The sequence below is a fragment of the Chlamydotis macqueenii genome, chromosome 1 (genome assembly GCF_036417535.1).
Source record: "Chlamydotis macqueenii isolate bChlMac1 chromosome 1, bChlMac1.mat, whole genome shotgun sequence".
Taxonomy (NCBI): Eukaryota; Metazoa; Chordata; class Aves; order Otidiformes; family Otididae; genus Chlamydotis; species Chlamydotis macqueenii.
The window spans coordinates 214,074,342-214,094,756 of record NC_141556.1 but is presented as its reverse complement, the minus strand read 5'-3'; the positions used below and the strand labels follow the sequence as shown (position 1 = coordinate 214,094,756).

The 20,415-nt window shown below is 50.0% G+C and overlaps 1 protein-coding gene across 2 annotated transcripts in view; it reads left to right on the top strand.

Annotated features, from left to right (window-relative positions):
* Nucleotides 1–397: 397 nt before the first annotated feature.
* FAM168A (family with sequence similarity 168 member A) overlaps nt 398–20,415 on the top strand; it is a 181,336-nt gene continuing 161,318 nt past the window's right edge. Inside the window, exon 1 of one of the 2 annotated variants that reach the window (XM_086739770.1) lies at nt 398–629. The gene's annotated coding sequence lies outside the window, so the exon portion shown is untranslated. Of the gene's footprint in view, nt 630–1,550; nt 1,702–20,415 lie in introns of those variants that run through there. The other variant, XM_086739771.1, reaches the window with a different exon arrangement.

Sequence of the window (20,415 nt, the reverse complement as noted above, 5' to 3'; positions counted from 1 at the left end):
CCGCGTGAGGGGACAAAGCCGGGCCCGGGGCTCTCCCCTCCTCCCCCACCGCGGGCCTGGCTGCTGTAGGCCCCTCTCCTGCCCCCTTCCCTCTCGGACTACAGCTCCCATCATGCCCCGCGGAACCACAGCTCCCGACACACCCCGCGGAACTACAACTCCCTCCATGCCTTGCGCCTCCGCCCTCCCGGCCCCGCCGCACTACATTACCCAGCGTTCCCCGCGGCAGCCGGGGCCCTGTCTTTCTTTCCCGTCCTCGCCGGACTACACTACCCAGCGTGCCCCGCGCGGTGCGCCCGTCGGCGAGCGGCAGTGGCTGCGCGCGGGGCATGCCGGGATCGGTAGTTCTGGCGGCGGCTGTAACGGTCCCGCTGGTGGGACTCCCCCCCCACCCACCCACCCCCCCCCGCTCCCCACCATTTCATCTCCCGCCCCGGCTCCTCCGCCCGCCCGCCCGCCCGCCCGCCGCCCCCTCCTCCCCCACCGGCTGGCGGCTGCGGGCAGCGCAGGAGCCGCGGAGCAGGCAGCGGGAGGAGGAGAAGAAGGGGAAGGGGGAGGGAGGACGGGACCGCGCCGCCGCCGCACCGGTAGAAGGGACGCTGCCGCCGCCGCCGCCCGAGCAGCCGCAGGTGAGGGGGGACCCCTCGCGATGGGGGGCGGGGGGGGGGGGGGGATGCGGACAGGGGGTGACAGCGGCGGGGGGGGAGGTGGCTGCGGAGGGGACAAGGCCGGGGGCGGCGGAGGGGCTGTGGGGGGGGGGGAGCATCCTCTCGGCGCGGGGCTTTGCGTGGCGCCCCCCCCCCCCCCCCCCCCCGCGGAGGGGTCACGCGTGGCGGGAGAAGGGCCCGGAGCCGGTGGGAAGGGGCGACCGCCGCCCTGGGAGGGGGGGGGCGAGACCCCCTCCCATGGAGCCTGCCCCCTCTCCCCCCCCAAAGCCTGTCCCCCACCTAAAGCTTGTCCCCCCCAAAGCCTGTCCCCCCCTTGAGAGCCAGTCGCCCCCCCCGATCCAGTCGCCCCCCTCAACCGGTTGCCCCCACCCCTCAACCGGTTGCCCCCCCCCCAGACCCTCTTGCCCCCCTTCAGACCCTTGTTGCCCCCCCCCCCTCCTGTTGCCCCCCCTTCAACCTTCGATGACCGGTTTTGCCCACTGGGAATGAGTGGGCTCGATGCCCCCCAGGTTTGGGCATGGGGGGCTCGGCGATGGTCCAAGGGGGGGGTCCCTCGCTTCCCCTCGCCAGCCCCTGGCTCTTCGGGGCGCTTGGGTCCAGCGAGAGCCCGCCAAGGAGCCCCCAGCGCCGGGGCCGAGCCAAGTTTCACCTCCTCTTCTCCTGGAAACGACGGCGAGCGAGTTCACGGGTGATTTTATTTTTTTTTTTGTCCCTTCTACGCGTCCAGCTCTCAGGAGATGTCGGTTTGGGGTTCAGGGAACGGGGGTTGCGCCCCGAAAAAGGGGGACGCCGCCTCTTCGTGATGTACCCGCTGCTAATATCCAGAGGGGCACGTGGGGACGACGACGGCGACCGGAGCGATACGGGGAATATTAACGAGCCCGCCGGCAACTTGATGGGATGGAGAAGGGCCGAGTTGCGGCCGCCGTCCCCCGTCCCGCTCCCCTTGGCGAGAGGGATTTAAAAACGGTCCAGGTTTGGCGAGGCGGGGGGATGTCAGCGCGCGGCGTCTGCAACCTGAAGGTCGGGAAATGTAAGGCGCCGTTATTTTTTCTGTCTGTTTAAAAGAGTATTTGGGGTTTTTTTTGTGGTGGCTTGCTGGAATACTTTGTTGTTGGCGTCGTGGTTTTGAGGGCAGTGAAGCCTGTGGCTGTCTTGCGGATTAATAATGCCCAAAAGGTGCCTGGCTTCAGCCCTTTAGAGAAAACAGAGCAGCTTTGCCATGGGGAAAGGGAATAAATATTCATTATTTTTTTAAAAAAAGGTTTGTACCGTGTTGGATTTTTGGGGGATTTTTTTCCTCTTTTTTTTTTTTTTTTTTCCCCTGCACACCGTGGTGATAAGCGTTCAGGTTTCGGCTTGGATTTCCGTGGTCGGAATTTCATTCAGAAGGCATTCGTTTAGTGCTGAACGCTGTCAAACGCAGAAAAATGAGCAGGTTGAGGGTTTTTCTTTTTTTTTTTTTTTTTTTCCCCCCTCTCCTGGACAAAGCCGTGTTGTGCTAACCGGCACGAAACCCCAAGTGATTCTATTTCGGTTTTAATCCAAATATGATTTAAGACGTAGCGGTGTGTTTCTTCTCACTGCTAAATAGCGATGGAGGAAGCTAGAGCTCTTTTTTTTTTTTTTCTTTTTTTTTTTTTTTTTTTTTTTTTAGAGGAATGTGAATGATGGAAACATCTTTAGGGAAACATTTTGCTGGACTCGATTGCCTCAACCCCGTTATTTCTCGAAACGTTTCTGTGAAGGGGTTGTTGATTAGAACTCAAATTGAGGAGCAAGGTAAAGAAAAAGGAAATTGGTGCTAGGAGGCCAAATGCTTTTTTCTTCTTTCTCTTTTTTTTTGTTTAGCTCTTTCTGCTTTTGGATTTTAACTGTTTCATGGCTTCTCTTGACTTCTGTGATTGAGTTAAAAAAAAAAACCAAACCAAAACCAACCAACAACTGCGGTCTGAATATTTCTTTTTGCTACATGCATGTGGTCATTTAAAGGGCTGATAGCATTTCACGACGTATTTTTTGGATTAAATATATATTACATCCCATTACATTTTTTTTTTCCTGGAAGTTACAAATATCAGCTTACCTAGTTATGCATCTTAACTTTTTTTTTTTTTTTTTAATACCAAAGTAAACGTTTACATTTTCCAGAGGGGATTTCTCTCTCCCAAGGGATGTGTTTGTCGTGCCCTTTCGTTTTAGTGCCCGCGTGCGAAGTATTTCAGATATTGTCGTGCGGACGGGTGGAATTTTTTTTTTTTTTGTTTGCTCTTCGGCTGATGAAAATTCCCGGCGGTTGGGAAAGACAGACTTTTTTTTTTGGAGTTGGAGAGATGTAACCCTTCTCCCTCTGGAACAAAGGGACTGGGAGCGAAAGGACTGCGTGCCGTGACGGCGTTTGGGATTTTTTTTCAGAAACCGAAGTGATACGGCAGCGTTGCCTCAAAATTAACGTGCAAAAACTGCTATCTGTTAATTTAGGGGGTTCCTTCCTGATCTGAGGTGATATTTGTGTCTCGGGTTCCGTGCTAAGTCTGCATTGCAGTAGCTGAACCGTTTAGGGATTTTTAACCCCCCTCTTTGCGTTGGAGTGCTCGCGCTCCCCTATGGCAGCGACCTACCACGCGGATAACGGGAAAAGCCGGGAGAGAAGGGTCGTACAGCTCTTGGTGCTCCTGGAAATGCTTGTCAGGCAAGTGATTAAAATGATAATTAATTGCAGTCTGCATTTAATTATCTGATCCATCTAGAAGAGCTTCTGGTTTGGAGGTGCAGGTGCAGACGGCGCCGCTTTAGGCAGGAGAGGCGCGGGTTTGATCCAGGTTAGCGTCCGCTCTTGGGAAGTTTTCACAGGCGACCGCCGCGAGGTCAGCGCCGGTGGGACGGGGAGTGCGACGTTCCCAGCCGGGCTGGATCCTGGGTCACCCAGTCCTCCCCGCTGCGAAAGCATAAACGTAATCCAGTCTTATTTTAAACCCAGGTGTTTTTCTGCTGCTTCCTCTGGCAGAGGAGCGTTTCAGCCCTTGGTTAGAAACCTCCACCTTTCCACCCAGGAGCTCTCTGCCCGTTTCCAGCTCTCTAGCACTTGGGAGCAGTTGATGAGGCTGTCGAAAGGGAAATACGACTTTGATATCTTCCTTTCTGAGCTCACTCCTTCCTTCAGTCCAGATTATGATCTTCATTTGTCTTCCAGTCGTGCCTTTTGGGCTCGATTGTATCTGCGGAGGCCCCCGGTTTCCCTTTCCGCAGCACAAGCGCTCCGTGTACTTTCTGTTTCCTCTGCGATTCACAAAGTCTCTCCTTAAACCGCGGCGTTCTTCACCGTGCGTTTCGGTCCCGAATTAGCTCCCCTCCCGCTCGCTGCCTGGGCGATGCTCCGCTCCGCTCGTTTTTCCCTCGGGTGTCTGCGGGTGGTGGAGCGCCGTCTTCCCGCGCCGCGGAGGTGCTCGGGCTGACCCTTGGCACGAGGCGAGAGGCGTGCGACGTCCTGCCAATCTCCTCCTCCCAACGCTGGTGTCACGAAGACCCCGTGCGCGGGGAGGAGCGGCTCGTGCATCGCTTTCAAAGTGCGAACGGGGTGATTTTCGTACAGCGCCGCCTTTGATTTCTTGGCGGGTGAGCTCGTGCGTCTGAGGAGAAGCTGGCTGTGAGGGAGAGGCTTGGAACTACTCGTGTTGGTCTCGTTTCTTAACGTACCATGTTCTTTCTAATCAGTCTAAAACGGTTTCAAAATAGAGGGAGGCAGATTCAGATTGGATAGTAGGAAGAAATTTTTTCCACTGAGGGTGGTGGAGCACTGGCCCAGGTTGCCCAGAGAGGCGGTGGATGCCCCATCCCTGGAAACATTCCAGGCCAGGTTGGCCGGGGCTCTGAGCAACCTGATGTGGTTGGAGATGTCCCTGCTCCTGGCAGGGGGGTTGGGCTGGGTGGCCTTTGAAGGTCCCTTCCCACCCAAACCATTCTGTGATTCTGTGAATTGGATCAATTTTGCTGCTTGAAATCCATAAGTTCAGTCCATAGAAATATTCGATCCAAAATGACTGAATGAGAAAAGTGTTCTTGTCGCATTCCGTAGTATTTTTTCCAAACTAGGTAAGCAGCATTCTTTTTGCACATTTCCAACGTGAGTTGATCAGTCCCATCTCCTGTCACTGGATTCTTGAACCTTCTTGTTCCTTCCGCTCAACCGAATCGTTCTGTTCCTACTTTTGTCTTTAAAGCATCGATATCGCTAAATATGAGAGGAAAATGTCAGCGGCCATGCTGTGTTTGTTTACACCAGTTGGGATCAACCCAGTTTCTCGAGGAAGGAAGGATGTGACTGCGCGATGTAGCTGCCCACCAGGAGTTCTGCGCTCCCTTTGCGCTTTCATCCCGATTTCGAAGGGCCGTAGACGTAGAAGACAACCTAGCTTTATTTTTTTCTTTAAAGTTTTGAGAAAGTTGGCTGCTGGGCAGAGGGGAGAGAATCAAATCAGTGCTTCTAGGGAACAGGGATCATAAGAGTTCTCCTTGTTTTTCTAGGAGACGGCATCTCGCCGGCTGGCCGGGTCACGTGCAGCTGGAGGACGCGTGGTCCTTTGCCCAACCAAGCGATAATGGCTGTGGGAGGGAGTTTGGGGGAAGTCTCGCGTGGGTGAGGAAGAGCTTGGACGTATGACGTGGTTGATGGCCTTCGTGTAAAAATCCATAGGACGTGAATGCTCGTCTTGTCCTCCTGGTTTTGGAAGAACGTGTGTAGGATTTACATGTTGCATTGTTGTGCTCTGATCTACTGATGCTTTGTTGGGTGGATAATCTTGACGCGGGGTTTCGTTTTGACTGCCTTGTTGGTTCGAATCAGTGGCAACAGAAGGAGTCGTGCATTTTGGGGGTTTTCTGTGGCTGAGAGGCAGGTGAGCTTTGAGGTGGGGGTCTGGAGCAGGAATCCCAGACCTGTAATCAAGATCCCAGTCAGGGAAGACCCAGCTCTTAAGGTAAATCCAGCGCTTGCAGATCTTCTGAAATTTGTGGAAGCTCTTGAGTATGAAGCAGCTTTGGAGAACCGGGTCTTGTTTTTTTTTTGTCTTGGGCTCCAAACAGGACTATGAATACATAAATCTGAGTCGTTTCCAGATAGGTGTTTAATCTCTAACTTCACTCAAATGTGAGCATTTTGTTATTTAGCTATTTTTTTTAAAATCTTTCTCACTGCCTCTCGGTCTGAAAGCAGATGACGCCGTCCATCACGCTGATATTGAAGTAAACCTTCTATTTCTTCCTTCTTTCCTGTCGGAACCCCGCAGAGAAGCCGTGACGCTGATAATATTCGTGGCACAAAACGTTATTTTTCAAAAAACCATGGAGGGAACAGGGTTCTGTGAAGGATGACGGAGACACGTTGGTTTCCTCGCGGTGCGAGTGGGGCCTGAATAATTTGTAACAAGTTCCTCTGAGTTTTGTTTGCCGGGGATGTGCTGAAAACCCTGAGCGCCACGAAGGAATTTCAAGTGACTGTGTGCTTTCTGGGAGGAAAAAAACGTGGGCCTGTTGACGCTCTCGAGCAAACCATTTAGGAGTTTATCGCTGTAGGATTTGTAAAAACTGGAAAAAACTGCGTTCCTGTCCTCCATCTCCATCTGGAGATGCTGTTTTGTATTTGGCTGTGCTTTTCCTTGTCTTCCCTTCCTGTCCTGGAGTGAAGCGCTCACCAGGAAGAGCGGAAGGTGGGAAAATGAAAAATCAGAGCAGAAAGATTAGGTTTGTGGTAGCTTTCCTACAGCAACGCTCTCGATAGGAAGAGTAATGCTGAAGTGTCTTTGTAGGCTGAACGTTTTTGCCTTCCCTGTCGTAGCAAGGGTTGGAGATTTGGGAGGATTACTGAAGATGAGCTCAGAATATTTTAGGAGAGGAAAAAGTACTAAACTGGGAAGGAAAGAATAGATGCCATCGTGCCTGCTGGGCACGTCTAATTCTTCGATAAAACGGATAAAGATAGCAGACTGCAGCAGAAGTTAAAATAGACCGTAACATCTCGGCTTCTGCAGGGGTTTTTTTTTGGTTTTTTTTTTTTTTTCTTGCTTCTAATTTGCTGTTGAACTTAATCAAAAAGATCTGTCTCTCATGGCGTCGGGCTCTTTAGTTTATCTGCCAGGAATTAAAGCACGGTGTTTGGGCTTTGCTTTCGTCGGCATTGAGACACCCAGCTCTCTGTATTTGATAACGTGTGGATCTTATCATTGTGATGTCGGAAACGCGTCCTGAAGACTAGCGAGAAGTTTTGAGCACTGTCCGCTTTTTCCCCGTTTTCCTTCCAGGTGGATCTGTAGGCAACGACAACTTGTGTTTTTAATGGATGGGGAGATTTATTGGGTTATTCCTGAGAAACTCCTAAGACTCTCCGCAGTCCAACAGATAAGTCTGTTCCTGTGGATCATCCTGGTCAATGCGAGATTTTGCACTTGATGGCGTTGTGTGTGCCTATGTGTGTATATAGATATATTTTTTTTTTTTAACATATGAGACACTTTGTTTTGTATTATTGAGAAGAAAGAGTTGGAGGTGATGTCTGGAAAATTACTCATTCAAATTACCCTAGATGAGGAGCCCCCAACAGCAGAAGGACGTGGAGCTGCTGGATGGAGAGGGTCCAGAGGAGGCCACGCAGATGCTGAGAGGGCTGGAGCAGCTCTGCTGTGAGGCCGGGCTGAGAGAGCTGGGGCTGTTCAGCCTGGAGAAGAGGAGGCTCCGGGGAGAGCTGAGAGCGGCTCCCAGTGCCCAAAGGGGGCTGCAGGAAAGGTGGGGAGAGACTCTTCAGCAGGGCCTGCTGGGACAGGACAAGGAATAACAGTTTCAAAATAGAGAGAGGTAGATTCAGGTTGGATATTAGGAAAAAAATTTTATGCTGAGGGTGGTGAGGCAGTGTCCCAGGTTTCCCAGAGAGGCGGTGGATGCCCCATCCCTGGAAACATTCCAGGCCAGGTTGGCCGGGGCTGTGAGCAACCTGATGTGGTTGGAGATGTCCCTGCTCCTGGCAGGGGGGTTGGGCTGGGTGGGCTTTGAAGGTCCCTTCCAACCCAAACCCTTCTATAATTCTGTGATTTAATGGCTTTTGCAGAAACTGTGGCGTTCTACGTATTTTTCAGGTTCAACGTTGTGTGGTGTAGGCAGCTAGAGTAAGACTTCTGTTTGGTCTTGTGGTTGTTTGGAGGAGGAAATCAGACTTGTCTTACGCGTGCCCTACTCTTGTCCTAGAGTGGCCAGTGCTGGGTCACTTGGCCACGAAAACAGGGTGACCTAAATGCTCTCCTGTCGATCATCCTTGCCTCTTATTGTGATGCAAGCGAGAGGTGAAGCCAATGCAAGGCGAATTGGTTAAAGCTCGTGTGCTCCGGATTTGACTTACAGTCGCAGCAGAATTTTCAGAGTCTTAAAATGCAGTGCTGTAAATTTGAGAAATGGCTCCTTTTTCTTTACTGTAGCATCTGAATCCCAGCTGCTGAACTGGGCAGCTAGCTGAGTCTTCTGAATATGGACTGATCTCATCTCAAGAAAATCTTTCTTTTCCAGAATAATTTTTTCACTGTATGTAGCACACACGCACACAAATCAGAGTTGTGGAGGAGATACGTGGTTTGAGTCTACTGCTGTGGTAGTAGACTTGTGTTGTGGGCTCGGTAGATAAATCATAGAATCACAGAAGGGTTTGGGTTGGAAGGGACCTTCCAAGCCCACCCAGCCCAACCCCCCTGCCAGGAGCAGGGACATCTCCAACCACATCAGGTTGCTCAGAGCCCCGGCCAACCTGGCCTGGAATGGTTCCAGGGATGGGGCATCCACCGCCTCTCTGGGCGACCTGGGACAGTGCTCTAGAACCTCACAGTAAAAAACTTAAATGTGGCATTGCATCTGTTCTCATCTGGAGTTTCAGCTTTTCTTTCTTAATTCCTGGAGTTTCATTTTACGTGTGTGTGTGTGAGCGTTACCATGAAGAAATAACGTCTGAAATTGCCTCAGGTTTTGTGAAGGTGTTGGAGCGTTTGACGGCAGATTGGTGTTACCTACAGATTTTGCTGTTTGTGAATGAAATCCCTCATTTTGTGTTACAAACAACTTCTGAAGAAAAGGCGTAAAACCCTCAACAGTTCCCTGGAAAAGGAGCCTAATGACTACTTATTTTGGGATACTGTTTACCTTCTTCCAGGACAGTCCTAGTTTGAAGATCTCAAGTCATGGAGAGTCCACCACTTCTCTTGATGTATTTTCTCCAATTAATTACCCTCTCTGATTAAAAAATTGAGATCTGATTCAAATTAGTTTCCAACTACTGCTTCCAAAAGCCTTTTCTTGGACAAATTAAATGATTTTTTGATACCTGATAACTTTTCTTATTGGAGGAAACTCATAATTCCGTAACCGAGAGCTCTTTCACCTTTTATTTTGGGTGAGTTAAACGCGTGGCATTGAGCTGGGAAGCGTCGGGCAGTTTCTTCCCTGGCGGTACCTCGGATTGTGTTTCGGGGTCTCTGGCTTTCAGATTTTGTTTTCTGCGTGTAGTACCTTGCGTTTGCTTGTATTGAAATCTACTTTGAGTGGCCTTTGCGGTCCGAATCGCTGCGTATCAGCGGCCTGTCCTCTTCGTCTGCCATCCAGAGGACCGTTCGCAAATCTTGGCTGGGATTATATTAATTTTCAGGTCTCAGTATCAAGCCCAGCAGAACCCTACTACAACTGGCTTTGTTGACAACGGTTTGCCACGGATGACTGCTTTTAGTCATCTGTCAGTTGGCCAACTCAAAATCCGTTTAGCGTGCTTTGTTGACATAGCGGAGTGGTAATTTTTTAATCAAGATGTCACGCTCAACAGAGGTTTGCCTGTTACATTACCTTTGTCAAGCCGATTTTGAATCTCATCAAAGAATAAAATCAACTTTGTTTGACAAGGCCTATTTTCTGTAATATTGCGTTGACTGTCGTTAGTTTTCTTCCTGTCCTTTTGAAGTCTAGATCAAGTCTGATTTGAATTTTCCCTTTTTTTGTCCAGAGCCGATGCCTGGCTGATTGATGGTTAAGTCGTCTTTTGACCCTGTCGTGATGTTGTAATGTCAGAAATGTTTGTCTTCCAAATTTTCTCCAGCGTTCCAAAAAATATTGAAAATGAAGCCTTGGGGTCTCAGAAGCGTTAGGACTCTTTGAGGACTCTTGGGTTCAACAGCCTGGTCCTCTGAGGCACCTTCTCTTCTTGAAACGGCCAGGTTGGATGAGGCTCTGAGCAACCTGATGTGGTTGGAGATGTCCCTGCTCCTTGCAGGGGGGTTGGACTGGGTGGGCTTTGGAGATCCTGTCCAACCCAAACCGTTCCGTGATTCTGTAAAATGCAGAGCTGGTTGAGAGCTTGGGAGACTCTCCAGTCCATTCCCCTCCTTGAGGCAAGACCAAGTGTCTCTAGAGCATCCCTGACAAATATATTTCTAACTTTTCCTTGCAATCTTCCAGTTTAGGAGGTACCCAGCCTCCTCAGGGAGCTGGTAACGGGTGATTACCTGATTTAGTTAAAAACTTCTCCCATATCTCATTTCTCTGGCAAATTGAGACACTGCTTTGCTCCGAAGACGTGCAGAGTGACCCATCCCTGCTGTCGACGTTGCCACCGATGGGAGCGCGTTCCCTTCTCCTTCAGTTCTCTTTCCTCTGGGCCGAACGAGGTCCATTGATCTGTTCTCACGGATCGTACCGTTTCTAAATCTCGTTATTTTTGCTGCTTTCCTCTGGACTCTGACGTCTTTACTTCCCTCGGTGCACGGACGTGGTACTCCGTGGCCTTGTCAGCACGGGATAAAATGAAATAATCCGCCTGTGCCGCGTACGCTGCTCTCACGCTTGACTTTAGTGAGGTTCACCAGGATATTTTGGTTTCACACAACTTGATCTTGACACCTTGACACCTCTGTGTTCCTTCTTTTTTTTTTTTCTGCTTTATCCTGTAGTTGCTTTTGTGTAGATGGCTTCCTAATTTTTCTGTATCTTCCCACTGAGTGCCAGGGGAGTTAAATCTCTCGTTTGCTCGAGAAGCTTTTCTAAACTCCGCTCCGTAGCTGTTTCCTTTTTGATCCCAAAAGCACTTTGAAACTTTCTGAGTGGATACGAGTGGATCATCTATATGCAAATTCCTGCATTTTCCCTCTGCTGAGTTATATTTGGGAAAAATCAACGTCTTAAGTGATGCCCGTTTTCATTCTGTTGATATTTCATTAGGATGATAACTGGAAAGTACAAACGTCATACAAGTTAAAATCAGTTATTTAAATCAAGGCATTTTGCAATCTTGATTGAGTTACTAGACTTAGATATATTTAAATGCGAGTCTGTTTTTTTTTTTTGTTTTTTTTTTTCCTCTCTTTTTCTCTCCCCTCTCAAGGTTTCCAGTCTGGTGATTACCGCAGCTTTATTGGTTGTAATGAGGTCCAAAAAGCTTTGTGTTTTAAATTGTCACTTAGCATTTTGGGAAATGAATCCTCCTGTAGTTACTTGCTGCATGAGAATTTCCGTACCCCTCCTGTCTCCTCCATAAGCCCACATTTTTACTTTTTCCCCCCTTTACATGCCTGTGGAGTCCCAAACCCTGCTCCCTGTCCGGGTGCTTCCCAGAACCTCCTGGGCTGCACCTGTTGCAAAATGCCGAGTTGCTGCCGACTTCCGCTGGCAATTCAGTTTTTGATAGAATCACAGAAGGGTTTGAGTGGGAAGGGACCTTCAAAGCCCACACAGCCCAGCCCCCCTGCCAGGAGCAGGGACATCTCCAACCACATCAGGTTGCTCACAGCCCCGGCCAACCTGGCCTGGAATGTTTCCAGGGATGGGGCATCCACCGCCTCTCTGGGCAACCTGGGACAGTGTTCTACAACCGTCAAAGGAAAAATTATTTTCCTAATATCAAGCTTGGATCTACCTCCCTCTATTTTGAAACCATCACCCCTCGTCCTGTCCCAGCAGGCCCTGCTGAAGAGTCTCTCCCCACCTTTCCTGCAGCCCCCTTTGGGCACTGGGAGCCGCTCTCAGCTCTCCCCGGAGCCTCCTCTTCTCCAGGCTGAACAGCCCCAGCTCTCTCAGCCTGGCCTCACAGCAGAGCTGCCCCAGCCCTCTCAGCATCTGCGTGGCCTCCTCTGGACCCTCTCCAGCAGCTCCACGTCCTTCTGCTGTTGGGGGCTCCAGAGCTGGACGCAGCGCTGCAGGGGGGTCTCCCCAGAGCAGAGGTTTTCTGCGGTACTGATAACTGGCAAAGAGCTGAGCCTTTCCCCCCGCCCCCGCCTCTTAGTGGGGCTACGTTGCAGCCATCGTTTCCCTTTCATGTCTGAATGCCGTCGAACTAATTATTTAAAATCCAGTCACGGGCTCACTGCACCAGCCTTCATTTTATTTTATTTTTTTTTTTCTTATTGCTGGTCAGGATTTTTTGTTCCTGCTCGTTATTCAGTCTCCTTGCATCCACACGTCGCAATAGAAAACTCATTTTCTTTATGGACGCTCTTGCCTGACTTTGAGCCTCGTTTGCCCTTCGAAGCGTCCTTCTCTCGCGTTTCGCTCGTTCCTGTCCTGGATGCGTCAGCAGTTTCACCGGGGAAGGTGTCTTATTAGGCGGAAAGGTGCTGGCTCTGCAGTTCATGATCTCTCTGTTCCCTGCAATATCGTTCCATCGCTCAAACCCAAATATTCTCGTCGTCGTGCAGCCTTGTGCGGTTCGCCAGCGTTCTGGGTTTTTTTTTTTAATTTTTGCCTTCTCTTGCATCCCGTGCTGGATGTGTGTTTTGGCTCGGGGGTCAACACCCCGAGGATGCGCAAGCAGACCGCGAATGGGGTGCGGGGTCAATAGGATTCACATTTTGAGGCACTCGTTTGCAATTTCTGGCTCTTTTTGAGCCCTGTGCTCGGCTGTTGTCTTGCGTAGAAGCAAGAAACCAATGCCTGGCAGATTCCTGCCTGTTCGAGAGGCAGCTCCTACCAGATCCCGCTCCGTTTCTCTTGGCATGCTCGAGAAGGTAGTTTGGCATGGTACCCTCCAAAGATTGCCAGACCTTGACTTAGACTTTCCTTTTCAGCTCTTTTCCAGGATCCCTGAAATCTTTTCTCATCCGCTCGGTCCCAGCTGACGACGGGTTGCCGCTCCCGGTGTGCCCCGCTCGCTTCTTTTGAGCGGCGCGATTAGCCAATATTTGTGATCGTCTGTTGAAAGAGGAAATCGATGACGGCCAGGTATTTCTCGGAGGCAGGCGTGCCGATTCCCAGAGCGTGTTCGCAAAGCCTGGGTTTTTCCAAATGCAGTCTGAAGCAGACAGCGGGAGAACAGTTCCGCTCGGTATTCCAAGGTCGTTTTTTCCTACCAGCGCTAAATACACGCGCGGAGTTCTTCTGTGACTTACACCCCGGCTGTTTCTCTCGCTGTCCTTGACTCTCCTGATGTTTCTGGTCGTCAGTAGACTCGACAGCGTGCGCGTCCTCTCCCGTTCTCCGCAGTTTACGTAGTTTCCCCTTCTGACGCTCTGTGTTTGCGTTCAGCCCTTGGGAAGCTGTTTTTACTCACGTCTGTTTGGCTCAGTTTGTGGTCAGCCTTGCTGGCTTTAACCTTTTCATCCAAAATTCCACCCAAAAGAATTGTCTTCAGTGGAAATTTTGGGGATAACCTGTTTCAGCCTCGTGCGTTCACGTCAGGAGAGATCTATCTGACAGGGAACCCAAATCTCCAAGCTTTTTTTATGGCATTATTTTATTTTTATTTTACCAGTGGTGAAGGGTGATCTCATGGTTAGGTCGTGGGAGACCGGCATCCTGTTTTCCCATTCCCACATTTGGGATATGGCAAGAAGGGTTGGCAACATCTGTCCTTTCCGTGATAGGTAAATGAAACGGTGGAAGATGCCGCAGCAACAACGTCCCGCTTCTCCAGCACGCAAAGGGATGGACAGGTTGTTGACCCAGTGCTCGTGGACACCTGGTTGGGTTCCTCCGCTGTGCCCTGCGTGGAGTTTTTCTTTTAAGTTTTGTCCAGAGTTCGAAACAGCACCGAATTATTCCGCTCACGTGGAAATGGCTGTCGCAGAAAGCGCATAACGTCAGCTGCAGAGGCTGCTCTGATATCTCACTCGTTTCGGTTTACAACTCAAGCCCATGCCTTTGATCTGCGAAGCTCTTGATTTGAATCTTATCTCCTGGTGAGACCTCTTTCCCCGGGACTGTGCTGGCAGTCAGGATTAGCTGGGCTTTGCTTCCTTGGCAATCTTGTTTTGAAATCTGAGAGGACTTCAGCAGAGTTTTCTCCTGGGGCTGGGGGGAACTGATTCTGGAATATGTTTTGCCGGGTGTTTTCTGGCTATCGAGATAAGCCGCGGGGCTTACAGATCGCGGAGTTTTCTTCCTGCAGTGGCAATCGGAGGAAGCCGTATGCATCTTCAGTGGTTTTAGGTTTTATCTGACCTTCCTATGATTTTACCTTTTTATTATTATCTCGTATTTCTTGTTTTGTGTGCGTGTTTATATTAACCAGAGGTTGGTGGGAAGACCATTGGGGATAACAATCCCATATGATTATTATGATGGGATTGCTCAGTCTGGAGGAGAAGAGGCTGAGGGGAGACCTCATTGCCTCCTCTTGAGGTGCGTGTTGGTCTCTTCAAGTATCAAGTGATAGGTCAAGCGAAAATGGCCTCAAATTGTGCCAGGGGAGGTTTAGGTTGGATATTGGGAAACACTTCTTTACTGACAGAGTGGTCAGGCACTGGAACAGACTGCCCGGGGCAGTGGTGGAGTCACCATCCCTGGAGCTGTTCAAAGAACGTGTGACGTGGCACGTCAGGACATGGTTTAGTGGGCATGGTGATGTTGGGTTGATGGTTGGACTTGATGATCTTGGAGGTCTTTTCCAACTTTAATGATTCTATCCTATTTTGTCCTATCCTGTTCTTTGGCTTTTGCTTTCTCCCTGCCCTCCCGAGGTGCTGGCAGGGTACCAGAAGCATGGCCTGTCCTGAAGGAGGAGAAAACAGGGTCAGACGGACTTGGCTTGATTAAGTTCTAGAAGCAGGCGATCTTTGTCGTCAAAGTTCATAACTTGTTCTGATTTAAAAAGAAGATAAAATTGGAAAAATCTTAAGGACCATCATGGTAACACCCATGTTCTGTGTCTTGACGAGTTTCAGTGCCGCTTCCCTGTCAGAGTTCATAAACATGAACTTCTGCAGGCGTCAGACCTGTGGGTCTGTGGAAGCGTGGGGTGGTCTGGAGTGAGGTCACTCATCTAGAAAGTTTGAATTATGCCGTTACTGTTCCTTCTGGCTAAGGAGCATCCCAAGGAAGAAAAATGCAAATCGGTAGCACCCAGTGGGCTTCAGATACTGATTTTCTTGCTAGCAGCCATGTCACTCCTCAAGCAGTAACTGAAGGGTCAGCCATAAATTTTTGTTGATGCTAAAATAAGCTTGGGCATGATAAAAGGGACAACCCCGAACTCCGAGATACTGCAGTGCAAACTAAACTCGAAGACAAAGGGACCCTTTGCTGCCGTCAGCATCTACGTCTCCGCAGAATAAGTCATGATTGTCTTTCGTGACTGCAAACTCCCGAAGCGCTGGCACCCAAATCCAGAAATCCTGACGCTGTTCTTTGAAGGCAAGAAGTTTTGTGTAGGTGTCTCGCAGTAATTTTAGCTCCTTCCCTTGATGCAGCACGTACCCTCTCTGAGCTCAGGCTCTTGCTTGCCTCTTGATGGAAAATACAATGTCCTCCAAAGGCTCTTCTGATAGCCTGGTATCAGGAGATTGTGTTTTGATGATACAGGGTTTAGCCTATGTGCTAAAACCACCTGAAATACTTCTACGGCTTCCTTCTCAGGCCATCTGAGCTGCTTACAAACTGTAGATAACACAACGGTGCTTTTAGAGGTAGAGAAGTGTCGTTTACCCCAGTTCCCCATCTGTAAAATGTGCGTCAGATGGGCCGAGAGCCTAGTTTTGTCGTTGGCTTAGGTGGGTTCAAGTCCTGGGTTCTACCAAAGATGTAGCTCTGTTCTCCCTCCTGCCACGCGCTCGAACGCACCTTGTGCCGAAGGCCTCGTTTCGTGAGATGCTGATGGGACCGATACGCTTGGAGCTGCCCGGTTACGTTTCCACCTGGGGTGAGCTTGTGCTTGGGAACACGTGGCCATGGAGAGGGAAGGAAAGGTGAGACCGCACCTTCTGGTAACACCATGGATTTATTGACTTAAATGAAGTTGAGTTTGGCTTCAGGAACCGGAACGGCATCCTCAAGGTTTGGTTTTGCAATGTGTTTGAGGTTTGGCCACCTTGCCACGCCATCTGTGATGCTCGGCTGACTGCGTGGTGAGCCGCTTCCACGTACCGAGCTGGCACCCTAACCAAGAACCCTAAGAACTTTTAAACTTTTTTTTTTTTTTTTTTTTTTTAACAAAAAGAAACCCAACAGGGCAGGAACCTAAATTCTGAGACCCAATGTAAAAGTCAGATTTGGTGGCTCTCAGAGTGACACTGAGGGTTTTTGTGAGAAAGGGGAAGGGTGGTCAGAGATGGGTTCTCTTGTTGGCCTTTGTGTCTCACTGGTTTTCATCTTCCACATCCTGCAGCGCTTCTTTATTCTGTTCTTCACCATCACCCAGCATGTCTGAAGTCCATAGTGTCAGACTATCACGTAATTTTCCAAGCAAACCTTGGAAATAACTGACACAAAACTTTGCAAATCGCCACGCAAAACCTTGAATTGGAAGGGGAAGAACAAGCTCAGGGATCACGTCTGGCATCTTCTGAGACTTCTAGCAGGATGACTCCCTTTTATTTATTTGTTTATCTTAATTTATAGCAACGCAGGGGTTTTTTGCTGGGTCAAGAAAGCGGACGCCGGGAGCTGACTGGGTCTCGTTGTACCCTTAGGGATCTTGCCACTCAGTAAAGAGCGAGCGGAAAAAAATCCGGCGATTAAATTTCCTGAAGATGCACTCTCAGGACGAAACACAGATGCTTTGTTGGAGATCAGTAGTCTCTGCAAATCTTTTTATATTGAAATAATTTCATGGGAGTATCCGTTTTAAGATTATTGGGGAGTATCCAGGGTCTATTCCCGGTACCGAGAGCGGAAATCTGGTTTAATTGGAGCAGCTTTCTGGGAGCCGTGCTTCCCGGTAACGGCGAGAATGATCAGGAGCGCGAGAGGTTCTAAAACCCCGGGCGTTCTACGTCCATTTCAAGTAGCTTGGGTACAGTAAAAACCAACAAAAGTGGGGCAGCACCTGGGAAAACAGAGGCTCAGTGTAGGACATTCAGAGACGGTGCTAAATGTTGGCCAAAAATACCGGAATGGGTGCGGACACAGTTCCTGGGTTCACTTTTGGTGTTTATTTTATTGAATATCCTCCACTTAGAGAGGGGATAAAAACCCGCCGCTGCCACAAATAGCACTCAAGGTTTCTCTGTGACTTGTGTGTAATTAACCCCGACGATTTCTTCCCGGTTTGCTTCATTTCCGTGTTTTTGTAGGCAACATAGATGAGTGAAGAAACAAAAGCAATTAAAACTGGGAAACGAAGACAAGATGTTATCGGATGACCCAGGGAAGTTAGATACCTGGAAGCCTTTAAAAGTAGTTTTTTTGAAGATAACTGTCTCCCTCTAATTTCAGGAGAAAAAAGCATGTAGGTACTTTATTTTTAAAAGCAATCCTGTTTTCCAGAATGCCTGGAAAATCGAGCTTAACCATTAAAAGTGCTCCTGACCTGGACGGGCTGGAGAGGTGGGCCCGTGCCAACCTCATGGGGTTCAACCAGGCCAAGGGCAAGGTCCTGCACGTGGGTGGGGGCAATCCCACCACAAATCCAGGCTGGGGGGGAATGGATGGAGAGCAGCCCTGAGGAGAAGGACTTGGGGGTGCTGGTGGGTGAGAAGCTCAACACGAGCCGGCAACGTGCGCTCACAGCCCAGAAACCAACGGCACCCTGGGCTGCATCCCCACAGCGTGGGCAGCAGGGCGAGGGAGGGGATTCTGCCCCTCTACCCAGGCTCTGAGCAACCTGATGTGGTTGGAGATGTCCCTGCTCCTGGCAGGGGGGTTGGGCTGGGTGGGCTTTGAAGGTCCCTTCCCACCCAGACCCTTCTGTGATTCTATGATTTTGTTTACAGGAATAATTTATTCCTGTTTGGCGGTGTGCCTGTGATGCACGTTAATGACAAAACCTCAGAATTTTGTTCTCAGGTACTCAAATGAAGAGGAAAATGAAAAGACTGTTCAAAAATGAATTTCATATGAGCTGGGATGGTGAATATGAAAATATCTCTGCTACAAACATACGTTTGTTGCCACGGCAGGAGAGACCGTGTGCTGTGATCTTCATTTTTCATACCCTAATTATAGCTGGAGTCTTGCTAAAATTTCCTTCTAATTCAAAGTTCCCTTCAGTTACTGTGTCGATTTTCAGGGTGATTGCAGGATCTGTAACGTATCTGACTAGAAGCGATGGATTTTTGTCTTGAGGATGATTTTCATCCGTGTGACCGTCTCAAAGGCATCGGCGGTGCGATCTGTTCTCGTTCCCTGGCGCTGTTTGGAGCGTCGTGTGTAGACTCGTTAGTGAGGTGGTGCAGCACGGAGTTGCGCATTCCTGAACTGAAATCATATTAGGGGTTAGCAAAGGGTAAACTCAATTTGGAGAGAACCATGGAACGGTTTGGGTGGGAAGGGCCCGTTAAAGCCCACCCAGTCCAACCCCCTGCCAGGAGCAGGGACATCTCCAACCACATCAGGTTGCTCAGAGCCCCGGCCAACCTGGCCTGGAATGTTTCCAGGGATGGGGCATCCACCGCCTCTCTGGGCAACCTGGGACAGTGCTCCACCACCCTCAGAGTAAAACATTTCTTCCTACTATCCAATCTGAATCTGCCTCCCTCTATTTTGAAACCATGACCCCTCGCCCTGTCCCAGCAGGCCCTGCTGAAGAGTCTCTCCCCACCTTTCCTGCAGCCCCCTTTGGGCACTGGGAGCCGCTCTCAGCTCTCCCCGGAGCCTCCTCTTCTCCAGGCTGAACAGCCCCAGCTCTCTCAGCCTGGCCTCACAGCAGAGCTGCTCCAGCCCTCTCAGCATCTGCGTGGCCTCCTCTGGACCCTCTCCAGCAGCTCCACGTCCTTCTGCTGTTGGGGGCTCCAGAGCTGGACGCAGCGCTGCAGGGGGGTCTCCCCAGAGCGGAGCAGAGGGGCAGAATCCCCTCCCTCGCCCTGCTGCCCATGCTGTGGGGGTGCAGCCCAGGGTGCCGTTGGTTTCTGGGCTGTGAGCGCACGTTGCCGGCTCGTGTTGAGCTTCTCACCCACCAGCACTCCCAAAGTCATCTGGATGTCTCCAGATGATGTGTTGTGGTCATCGAAGCTGGGCTTCACCAGAGTACCGGTGGGATTCTATTCATCGCAGATTTCAGAAAATACGCCGCACGCGTTGATCCGTCTTTGTCTGCATCTAAACCTGGTTCTGCTAATTCTGCTGGTTTGAGTGGTATTGGAAGTGCTCTAAGAATACTTCAGATGTATTGTCAAGGGATTCAGTGCTAAATAAATTATAGGGAAGATGAGATCCTAGCAAGCGTTTGGAGAAGCAAGAGTAGTGGGTTTTAACCTGTTTTCTGAACGGTGGGATGTGATTGAACAAAGGAAAAAGAATGGGCTCAGTGGCTTCTTTGTACCAGAACTTTCAAGAGCTGGAAATCAGCAGCTGAGGTAAGAGATGCAGGGCTTAGGAAAGAACTTTGGATGAAAGAACCTGGGATGGGAGGTTAGGAAAGTCCAGGTTGACATCTCTGTTCTCTTTCCCTGTAGGGATCTGCTGTTGAAGACTTTGAGTAGGCAGGTGTAGCCTGTGGAGTTAATTTTTTAAAAAAAAATATAGATTTTTTAATCAAAGACCTTTACCGTGCTGTAAAGAAAATCTGCGTTTCTGGAAAGCTGGTCTCCTTTGCCATCTGGGGAAAAAAAAAAAAGAGCTGAAGAGGTGGAAGGCTGATTGCCAAGAGGAGGTCGCTGTGCTTGGGGAGCCTGGAAGAAGGGCGAGTGCAGATTTTTGTGTGCCTCCTTCCCTGCCCTTCTCCTGTCTCCTGCAAATATTGTTTCTTACAGCTCCCACCCGTGTTTGCCCCTAAAGCAGCGATTTAGGAGTTTGTTTCCGTACTGATTCTCAGGGGAAGAAATTTAAAATTTCCCAACGTTTCCGAATTCGAGTGTGGGATCAGGCTGCTTCGCAAGCAGGAGTGTGATAAATTAATTACGGGTCCTCGTTTTGAGGTCTAAAGAGCGTAGTTAAGTATTCGCGAGAGAAGTATATGCTCATGAATGTCACATTTCTTTCTCGAGCTGCCTGGGGCATGTGTTTTCAGCGAATCTTTGGTAGCCCTTCATATATTCAGTACAAAGCTCTGACCACAGACGCGATCGGCAGGTCTCGGCGTCTAACTTGCAGATTTGGCCTTGAGTGTGTAGCAAATGAAGGTTGCACAACTGGTTCATCAGCTAGCGAGAGCTTTCAACCGAGCATCGTGGAGAACCTCTAGGACAGAAGCTAGGGAAGACCTGTTCCTTGGGGCAGCGTTCATCTTAATCATGGAATCACAGAATGGTTCGGGTTGGAAGGGACCCTCAAGGGTCATCCTGTCCAACCCCCCTGCCAGGAGCAGGGACATCTCCAACCACATCAGGTTGCTCAGAGCCCCGGCCAGCCTGGCCTGGAATGTTTCCAG